This window comes from Lagenorhynchus albirostris, chromosome 3 (assembly GCF_949774975.1).
Source record: "Lagenorhynchus albirostris chromosome 3, mLagAlb1.1, whole genome shotgun sequence".
NCBI classification, from domain to species: Eukaryota; Metazoa; Chordata; class Mammalia; order Artiodactyla; family Delphinidae; genus Lagenorhynchus; species Lagenorhynchus albirostris.
The window spans coordinates 59,883,186-59,894,360 of record NC_083097.1 but is presented as its reverse complement, the minus strand read 5'-3'; positions in this window follow the sequence as shown (position 1 = coordinate 59,894,360).

The window sequence follows — 11,175 nt, the reverse complement described above, 5'->3', positions numbered from 1 at the left end:
CATTGCTCATGTTTACTGAAAGCTTAGTATATGTCTGGCATTGTGTTAAGCACTTTACATGAACTCCCAATCCGAAGAGGTAGTTACTATCCTTTTTTATTGATGAAACAACTGAGGCACAGAGAAGTTAAGCAACTTGTCTGAGGTCATCCAGCTAGAAGTGACAGAGCCAGGAAATAGATCCAGAAAATGACTCCAGCATCTATGCTTTTATTTATTTATTTTAAAAATTTATTTATTTATTTTATTGAAGTGTAGTTGATTTACAATATTGTGTTAGTTTCAGGTGCACAGTGATTCAGCTATATATATTTAAATTCCTTTTCAGATTCTTTTCTCTCCCCTTATAGGTTATTAAAAAAATATTGAGTATAGTTTCCTGTGCTATACAGTAGGTCATTGTTGGTTAACTATTTTACTGTATATGTTAATCCTAACCTTTTAATTTATCTTTCCCCCCACCCCCCTTTCCCCTTTGGTAACCATAAGTTTGTTTTCTATGTCTGTGAGTCTCTTTCTGTTTTGCAAGTAAGTTCATTTGTGTCATTTTTGAAGATTCCACATATAAACAATATCATATGATATTTGTCTCTCTCTGTCTGGCTTACTTCACTTAGTATGATAATCTCTAGGTCCATCCATGTCAGCATCTATACTTTTAACCTTTAGAGAGAGGGCTTTAGAGGAAGAATCCAATTATCAATTATGTTGGCTTTTTATAAGACTTGAGTTATATAAGATTTCAATAAAAGTTTGCTACCAAGAAAAAAATTAATGAAAATAATGTACATAAAGCACCAACTACCATAGATGGAGCTCAACCAATGGTAGCCATTGTATTATAAGGAAGTCTTAGAAAGGAGAATGTCCCTCTCCCATAGAGACTAATTTTCTTTGTAACCAGTTAAAAGTAAGTTGCCTTTTCTGAATTGTCTTTAGTGACCTTGGCATTTAAAGTCATACTTGTTTAGGAAACTGGGGTGAAATCCAATTTAGATCATAAAAATGCTGGCAAATAGGGAGAAGTCAGAAAATAGGGAGTTCAGGAGGATGTGTGAATGCCAGGAAGAAGATTGGGAGCGGGAATAATCGTTGTGATAATCAGTGACTGAGTATAGGGTGATTTTCTGGAGAACTTCCCTAGCCTGTCCCTAATTTGGCATTGGTTGCTATAAACATTATTATACATGTCTTTTGGTGCACATATGTAAACATTTCTATCAGGCATATACCAAGGAGAGGAATTCCATACCATATGATATGTATATCTTCAGCTTTAGCAGACATTTCCAAACACTTTTCCCAAGTGGTCATACCAATTTACCTTCCTACCAGCAGTTCTTCAATGAGAACTCCTTGTCAACACTTGGTATTATCAGCCTTTTAAATTTTAACCATCCTGGGGCTGGGGGATATCTAATGGTATTGTGATATGGTTTTATTTGCATGTCCCTGAAGACTCATGAGATTGTTTTCATATGTTAAATAGCCATGTTCTTCTGGACATCTTTTGTGAAGTTTCTGTTTAAGTCTTTGCTCCTTTTCTATTGAGTTACATTTTTTTTTCAAATTGACTTGTAGGAGTTCTTCACCCATTCTGGATAAAAGTCCTTTGTTGGTTATTCAAATTGCCAATATCTTCTCTGTGGATTGACCTTTCACTCCTTCAGTGGTGTCTTTTGATCTTCTGATGAATACTAAAGATACAGAGAAATGAATTCTAGCTGAATAGAGATCTAAATGTGAAATGAAAAACAATAGGATATGTAGGTGAGGAGAAAATCTGCATGACCTTGGGATAGACAAAGATTTCTTTTACATGATTCTCAAAGCACCAACCTAAAATGGAAAGGTTGATAAATTAGACTACATTAAAGTTAGGAACTTCTGGGCTTTCCTGGTGGTGCAGTGGTTAAGAATCTACCTTCCAATGTAGGGGACACGGGTTCGAGCCCTTGTCTGGGAAGATCCCACATACTGCGGAGCAACTAAGCCCATGTGCCACAACTACTGAAGCCCGTGCGCCTAGAGCCTGTGCTCCACAACAACAGAAGCCACTGCAGTGAGAAGCCCACTCACCCAATGAAGGGCAGCCCCCACTTGGCACAACTAAAGAAAGCCCGCATGCAGCAACAAAGACCCAAAGCAACCAAAAAAAAAAAATTAGGAACTTCTGATGGGCAGAGTCAAGATGGCATACTAGGAGAACGTGGAATTCATGTCTCCTCACAACTAGGGCACCTACCAGGTGTCGGTGGGGAACCATGGACACCTAAGGGGATGGGAGGAATCCCCAGTGACCGGCTTGCGAGATCCTGGCTCCCAGGCTGGAGGTTGGGCCCGAGCTCCTGTGGTGGGAGCCCTGAGCCCAAACCGCTGGCCTAACAGAGAACCTCAGACTCCAGGGAATATTCATCGGAGTGAGGCCTCCTGGAGGTCCTCATCTCAGCACCAAGACCCAGCTCTATCCAACTGCCTGAAAACTCCACTGCTGGATGCCTCAGGCCAAACAACCAGTAAGACAGGAATACAGCACCACCCACCAAAAAATAAAAAGAAACGACCAAAAAATATGTTACAGATGAAGAAACAAGGTTAAAAACATAATAGACAAAATAAATGAAGACAAAATAGGCAACCTACCTGAAAAAGAATTCAGAGTAATGATAGTAAAGATGATCCAAAATCTCGGAAACAGAATGGAGAAAATACAAGAAACATTTAACAAGGATCTAGAAGAACTAAAGAGGAAACAAACAGTGATGAACAACACAATTACTGAAATTAAAAATACTCTAGAAAGAATCAGTAGCAGAATAACTGAGGTGGAAGAACAGATAAGTGAGCTGGAAAATAAATTGGTGGAAATAACTACCATAGAGCAGAATAAAGAAAACAGAATGAAAAGAATTGAGAACAGTTTCAGAGACCTCTGGGATAACATTAAACACACCAACATTCAAATTATAGGGGTCCCAGAAGAAGAAGAGAAAAAGAAAGGATCTGAGAAAATATTTGAAGAGATTATAGTCAAAAACTTCCCTAACATGGGAAAGAAAATAATCAAGTCCAGGAAGCACAGACAGTAGCATACAGGATAAACCCATTCAGACACATATTAATCAAACTATCAAAAATTAAATACAAAGAAAAAATATTAAAAGCAGCAAGGGAAAAGCAACAAATAACCTACAAGGGAATCCCTATAAGGTTAACAGCTGATTTTTCAGCAGAAACTCTGTAAGCCAGAAGAGAGTAGCAGGACATATTTAAAGTGATGAAAGGGTACTCTACCCAGCAAGGATCTCATTCAGATTCGACAGAGAAATTAAAACCTTTACAGATAGCAAAAGTTAAGAGAATTCAGCATCACCAAACCAGCTTTACAACAAATGCTAAAGGAACTTCTCTAGGCAGGAAACACAAGAGAAGGAAAAGACTTACAAAAACAAACCCAAAACAATTAAGAAAATGGGAATAGGAAGACACATATTGATAATTACCTTAAATGGAAATGGACTAAATGCTCCAACCAAAACACACAGACAGGCTGAATGGATACAAAAACAAGACCCATATATATGCTGCCTACAAGAGACCCACTTTAGACCTAAGGACACATACAGACTGAAACTGAGGGGATGGAAATAGATATTCCATGCAAATAGAAATCAAAAGAAAGCTGGAGTAGCAATTCTCACATCAGACAAAATAGACTTTAAAATAAAGACTATTACAAGAGACAAAGGACACTACATAATCATCAAGGAATCAGTCCAAGAAGATATAACAGTTGTAAATATTTATGCATCCAACATAGGAGCACCTCAATACATAAGGCAAATGCTAACAGCCATAAAAGGGGAAACTGACAGTAACACAATCATAGTAGGGGACTTTAACACCCCACTTTCACCACTGGACAGATAATCCAAAATGAAAATAAATAAGAAAACACAAGCTTTAAATGACATATTAAACAAGATGGACTTCATTGATATCCAAAAAAACCAGAATATATTTTCTTCTCAAGTGCTCATGGAACATTCTCCAGGACAGATCATATCTTGGGTCACAAATCAAGCCTTGGTAAATTAAAAAAAATTGAAATCGTATCAAGTATCTTTTCTGACCACAATGCCATAAGACTAGATATCAATTACAGGAAAAACACTATAAAAAATACAAACACATGGAGGCTAAACAATACACTACTAAATAACCAAGAAATCTCTGAAGAAATCAAAGAGGAAATAAAAAAATACCTGGAAACAAATGACAATAAAAACATGATGACCAAAACTGATGGGATGCTGCAAAAGCAGTTCTAAGAGGGAAGTTTATAGCAATACAATCCTACCTCAAGAAACAAGAAACATCTCAAATAAACAACCTAACCTTACACCTAAAGGAACTAGAGAAAGAAGAACAAAAAATCCCCTAAGTTAGCAGAAGGAAAGAAATCATAAAGATCAGATCAGAAATAAATGAAAAAGAAATGAAGGAAACGATAGCAAAGATCAATAAAACTAAAAGCTGGTTTTTTGAGAAGTTAAAAAAAATTGATAAACCATTAGCCAGACTCAACAAGAAAAAAAGGGAAAAGACTCAAATCAATAGAATTAGAAATGAAAAAGAAGTAACTACTGACACTGCAGAAATACAAAGGATTATAAGAGATTACTACAAGCAACTATATGCCAATAAAATGGACAACCTGGAAGAAATGGACAAATTCTTAGAAAAGCACAACCTTCCAAGGCAGAACCAGGAAGAAATAGAAAATATGAACAGATCAATCACAAGTACTGAAATTGAAACTGTGATTAAAAATCTTCCAGCAAACAAAAGTTCAGGACCAGATGGCTTCACAGGCGAATTCTATCAAACATTTTGAGAAGATATAACACCTATCCTTCTGAAACTCTTCTAAAATATAGCAGAGGGAGGAACACTCCCAAACTCATTCTACAAGGCCACCATCACCCTGATACCAAAACCAGACAAAGATGTCACAAAAAAAGAAAACTACAGGCTAATGTCACTGATGAACATAGCTGAAAAAATTCTCAACAAAATACTAGCAAACAGAATCCAACAGCACATTAAAAGGATCATATACTATGGTCAAGTGGGGTTAATCCCTGGAATGCAAGGATTATTCAGTATAAGCAAATCAATCAATGTGATAAACCATATTAACAAATTGAAGGAGAAAAACCATATGATCATCTCAATAGATGCAGAAAAAGCTTTCAACAAAATTCAACAAGCATTTATGATAAAAAAAACTCTCCAGAAAGTAGGCATAGAGGGAACTTACCTCAACATAATAAAGGCCATATATGACAAACCCTCAGCCAACATCATTCTCAATAGTGAAAAACTGAAACCATTTCCACTAAGATCAGGAACAAGACAAGGGTGCCCACTCTCACCACTATTATTCAACATAGTTTTGGAAGTTTTAGCCACAGCAATCAGAAAAGAAAAAGAAATAAAAGGAATCCAAATCAGAAAAGAAGAAATAAAACTGTCACTGTTTGCAGATGACATGATCCTATACATAGAGAATCCTAAAGATGCTACCAGAAAACTACTAGAGGTAATCAATGAATTTGGTAGAGTAGCAGGACACAAAATTAATGCACAGAAATCACTTGAATTCGTATACACTAACAACAAAAGATCAGAAAGAGAAATTAAAGAAACAATCCCATTGCAATCACCATTGCAACAAAAAGATAAAATACATAGGAATAAACCTACCTAAGGAGGTAAAAGACCTGTGTGCAAAAAACTATAAGACACTAATGAAAGAAATTAAAGATGTTACAAACAGATGGAGAGATATACCATGTTCTTGGATTGGAAGAATCAACATTGTGAAAATTACTATACTACCCAAAGTCAATCTACAGATCCAATGCAATCCCTATCAAACTACCACTGGCATTTTTCACAGAACTAGAACAAAAAATTTCACAATTTGTACGGAAACACAAAAGACCCCGAATAGCCAAAGCAATCTTGAGAAAGAAAAACGGAGCTGGAGGAATCAGGCTCTTGACTTCAGACTATACTACAAAGCTACAGTAATCAAGACAATATGGTACTGGCACAAAAAAAGAAATATAGATCAATGGAACAGGATAGAAAGCCCAGAGATAAACCCACGCACATATGGTCACCTTATCTTTGATAAAGGAGGCAAGAATATACAATGGAGAAAAGACAGCCTCTTCAATAAGTGGTGCTGGGAAAACTGGAGAGCTACATGGAAAAGAATGAAATTAGAACACTTCCTAACACCATACCCAAAAATAAACTCAAATGGATTAAAAACCTAAATGTAAGGCCAGACAGTATAAAACTCTTACAGGAAAACATAAGCAGAACACTCTATGACATAAATCACAGCAAGATCCTTTTTGACCCACCTCCTAGAGAAATGGAAATAAAAACAAAAATAAACAAGTGGACCTAATGAAACTTCAAAGCTTTTGCACAGCAAAGGAAACCATAACAAGATGGAAAGACAACCCTCAGAATGGGAGAAAATATTTGCTAATGAAGCAAATGACCAAGGTTAATCGCCAAAATATACAAACAGCTCATGGAGCTCAATATCAAAAAGACAAACAACCCAATCCAAAAATGAGCAGAAGACCTAAATAGACATTTCACCAAAGAAGACATACAGATGGCCAAGAGGCACATGAAAAGATCCTCAATATCACTAATTATCAGAAAAATGCAAATCAAAACTACAATGAGGTATCACCTCACACCAGTCAGAATGGCCATCATCAAAAAATCTACAAACAATAAATGCTGGAGAGGGTGTGGAGAAAAGGGAACCCCTGGGGGGGGGATAGGGAAGGTGGGAGGGAGACGCAAGAGGGAGGGCATATGGGGATATATGTATACATATAACTGATTCACTTTTTTATAAAGCAGCAACTAACACAACACTGTAAAGCAATTATACTCTAATAAAGATGTTAAAAAAAATTAGGAACTTCTGTGCACCAAAAGACAGAATTAGGAGTGTGTACTAAGCACTTGCATTATATCCTTCAATCTTTTCAAACAGGGATGTAAGTATCCCTGTATTACAGATGAGGCATTGAAGCCCAGAGAGGTTAAAGAGTTTGCCCTGGACCACAAAGCTTACTAGTGGAGGAGCTGGGATTTGAACTCAGGTCTCACTGAGCCTAGAGACCAAGTTCCTAACTGCTGGTGGTGCTGTCTTTCCTCTTCTGCCTCCAAAATGTCCCCTGTGAGGCCTGGCACAGTGTTGGGCTCCAGACATGTGTCGCCGTTGGCTTCCTGTGGTGCCTTCCTGTGTGCGTTCCTCCCTGTCAATTATTCTTTTCCTCCACCACCGTTTTGTTAGCTTGGCCTGCTGGGAACAGTTGCTCTTTGGTCTTTTTTCTGAGTTCCAAGGAAGCAAGATTCCTCTGGGCACGATTCACCACAGCTGCACCTGGGAGAGACTTGGACAGCCATCCTGTGTCTGGAACATCTCTGATCCAGCAGGATGAATGGCAGAGCCCTGGCAAAGAGGGGAAGTGGTGGCTCTCGTGGGGTAGTGCCAGGACCGCCAAGCCCCACTCTGTGTACTCAGAGGCTGCGGGAGTCCCTGTGGCCCAGCATCCTGGTGTGTGGTCCACTGCTTCTGCGTCCTTCCCTTTCTGGCTGCCAGAGGCCGGCCCCTGGAGCTGGGTATCTGGACACTCAGGCAGGGCCCTGCGCAGGCTGCCTCTGTGGGAAGCGAAAGCAGAGCTGGGTTTGGGGGCCATGGGTGAGTCACTTGGAGTTGCTGCCAGGGTCACCACAGACCCAGGTACCTGCCATGCATGCCGATGACACTGGAAGGTAGAGGTTGCGTGTCCTGTGAGAAATCTTGTGAGAATTAGGCAATGCCTGGACTCCACCCCATCTGAGCCTGCTCAGGGCATCTGGATTCCAGGACCACTGCCTCTCAAGAGGGTTCTGTGAAGGGAATTGCAGGCCTGCCTCCAGATCAGATTTGAGCCAATCATGCTTAATCATAGTGGTACCATTTACTGAGGACTCAGGTGCCAGGGGCTTTGCCTCAGCAAAGATGTACATAAAAAGCTTACTTTTTATATACACTTTCTCAATACTTACAAACCTCAGTGAAACACAAATTATCATTATTTTTAATGTACAGCTGTGGCATGAACACTAAGACTAACCTCCGCCCTGCCCTCATAGCTGCTAAGTGGCGGAGTCCGGATTCAAACCCACATCTGTGTGATGTCAAAAACTTAGAGGAGTGTTCACCATAAGCTAATGAAGCTTCTGCCTCAGAGCCCCCCATTTGCATGGGTCCCTTCCAAGGCATAGGAGGGCCCTAGCAATGTGTTCACATGGTCATATGTTCTTTAAAAATTTGCAAAACAAAAAACTAAATTGCAAAATAATAGATTATTTCCTTAGTTACCATTTCCTTCCACTTCGTCTTTCCTCCCTCAAGCTTGCCCTGGTTTGGTGCAGAGCCAGGCAATGTGGGGATGTGGCTGAGAGGAATTTGAGTTGGGATATATGCAGTTAGGGTTTGGTGGGTTATTCTTTTTTTTTTAATTTTATTGGAGTAGAGTTGATTTACACTGTTGTGTTAGTTTCAAGTGTACAGCATAGTGATTCAGTGATACATGTACATGTATTCATTCTTTTTCGATTCGTTTCCCATATAGGTTATGGTGGGTTATTCTGACCTGGCTTGCAATCACTTCTGTAATCGTCTGGTTATCCCTAGCTGTCCCACTGAAGGGACGGCTTCCAGGAACACTCCTGTCCCCTGCGCCCACTCACCTGGCCTCATGAACGTACTGGCAGAGATTGGATTGTGACTATGAATGTGGCCTGTGTCTTCAGCACAGGAAGTATGCAGAAATGGAGAAGAAACATGAAACTTTTGAGAAAAACTATTAGTAATCAAAACTAATTTTTATCTTTCTATTCCCTCTAGTTAATGATATTGCAAAACTAGTTGTCATATAAAGAGGCAATCAAAGAGAATACAGCCAAAAATATAGACAAAAATGAGAGAGGTGTGTCAGGCAGTGAATTAATACGAGCTGTTATATTATTTTTCTGGATTTTGTGTCTGGAGCATCTGTGATCCAGCAGGATGAATGGCAGAGCCCTGGCTAAGGCCATTCAAAGACACGACTGAAGGCAGGTGGCGGCCGGTGCACTTGGGGTCAGGGATGAAGCATTTGGAGGTAAGGTCTTTAAAGAGGTAACTAAGTTAAAATGAGGTTATTTGGGTGAGTCCTAGTCCAATATGACTGGTGCCCTTATTAGGAGAGGAGATTAAGACACACATGTATCAATGATTGTACGGAAAGAGCAAGGTCTCATTTGGAATATCAGTCAGTGATATTTGTCAGTTTTTAAAAATTTGTAAATTGTGGGCGTTTGTCTCATTCTCAACAGTTACTTTTGTAGCTAGTGTTTTGTTTAAAATTGGGTATCATCTTAAAGAGGACCCAAACCCAACCCTGGAACTGACTCTGCCCAAACTCATCATGCTCTTAGCATAGGAAGGTCCCCCAGTCCTCAGCGTGGATGGGGAAATGGGGCCTCTTTTCTGGAAAAGTCTGAGCTGCCAGCACTTTAGAAAGTGCTACAGGCGTCCTGTAATGGGGATGGGAGGCTGCAGGTGTCCTCCAAGGCAGGCCGCGGAGGCTGAAGAGGGTGCAACAGCACAGCAAAGTCCCTGAGCGAGGTTGGCCACCAGCTGGCAGTGGGATTCGTCCAATGTTTACACTGAGCAAAAGAGGGCTGGGGGCAACTTACGAATCACTTAGCCTTTTGCACTGTGCCGTAGCTTTCCGTACAGCCCCATCCCAAATTGAATCTGCAGATGAGATTTCCTTGGACATCTCGGTCCATGGGGAATTCTGGTGCCACCAGGAGTGAGGATGCAGAGGTGAGCAGGTGTGAGAGCGAGGCTGCTGCACAGGTGGCCTGTTCTGCCGCCCCACGGGCTTCTGAGCAGTGGACACAGAAACATGACTGAAGGCAGGTGGTGGCCGGTGCACTTGGGGTCAGGGTTGAAGCGTACTGTGTCCTCTGTGATCCCAGGTCACACCAGCTCATTCACTCTGGCCCCAGGGAGTTGCAGCAGCTGCAGGGCTGGAGCTTGCCTTTCTTTCAGGAACTTGCCTCCTTTATGATTTTCATTTCTCCATCTGGTGTCCAGACTGCAAATTACAGGAGGTGACGATGCATCTCTTCTCCCGTTGAACAAAGGGACTGCGGTGATAATAGGCTGAGTGGGCTACCCCAGCTCCAGGAATGTTCCTCCTTCTGCGTCCTCTGGCAGCCAACCAGCGCACAGGCTGAAGGAGGCTACACCAGGGACAGGCCCCCAGTGCAGGTGCTTTGCTCAGAGGCTGCCCTGCGGGGCGGGAAGGATGTGCCCATGGACACTGGGATTAGAGAAAATGATTGTACAGAGAGAGCAAGGTCTCATTTGGAACTCTAACAAGCAGAGAGGCTGAAGGAGGTGAAGAGTCACTGGTCTAAGAACAGCCTGACATAGCCCGTCCTGGGTGTCCCTCAGAGTTAGCTGTTTTCTGGCTTATGAGTATGGGGATCAAGGGTTCTTCCTCAACCTCTGCCTTTATGTCCCCCTCTGCATGAACAGCACCCAAAAGAGTGAACACGTCCACACAGCTACGCTCCCCTGTGACCACAGGGGCATTCAATTACATTCTGTACCCGTATATACATATAATACAATTCTACACACAATACACACACACACAATAAAATAAGTAGCATTTGGGATAATGTTATGGGCTGAATTGTGTCCCCCCCCCTGAAATTCATATGTTGAAGTCCTAACCCCTGGTACCTCAGGACGCAACTGCATTTGGAGATAAGGTCTTTAAAGAGGTAACTAAGTTAAAATGAGGTTATTTGGGTGAGTCCTAATCCAATATGACTGATGCCTTTATTACAAGAGGAGATTAAGACACACATGTATCAAGAGAAGACCATATGATGACACAGAAAGACAGCCATCTAAAAGCCAGGAGAGAGGCCTCAGAAGAAACCAACCCTGTCCACACCTTGATCTTAGACTTTCAGCCTTAAACACGGCGAGAAAATAAATTCATGTTGTGTGAGCCT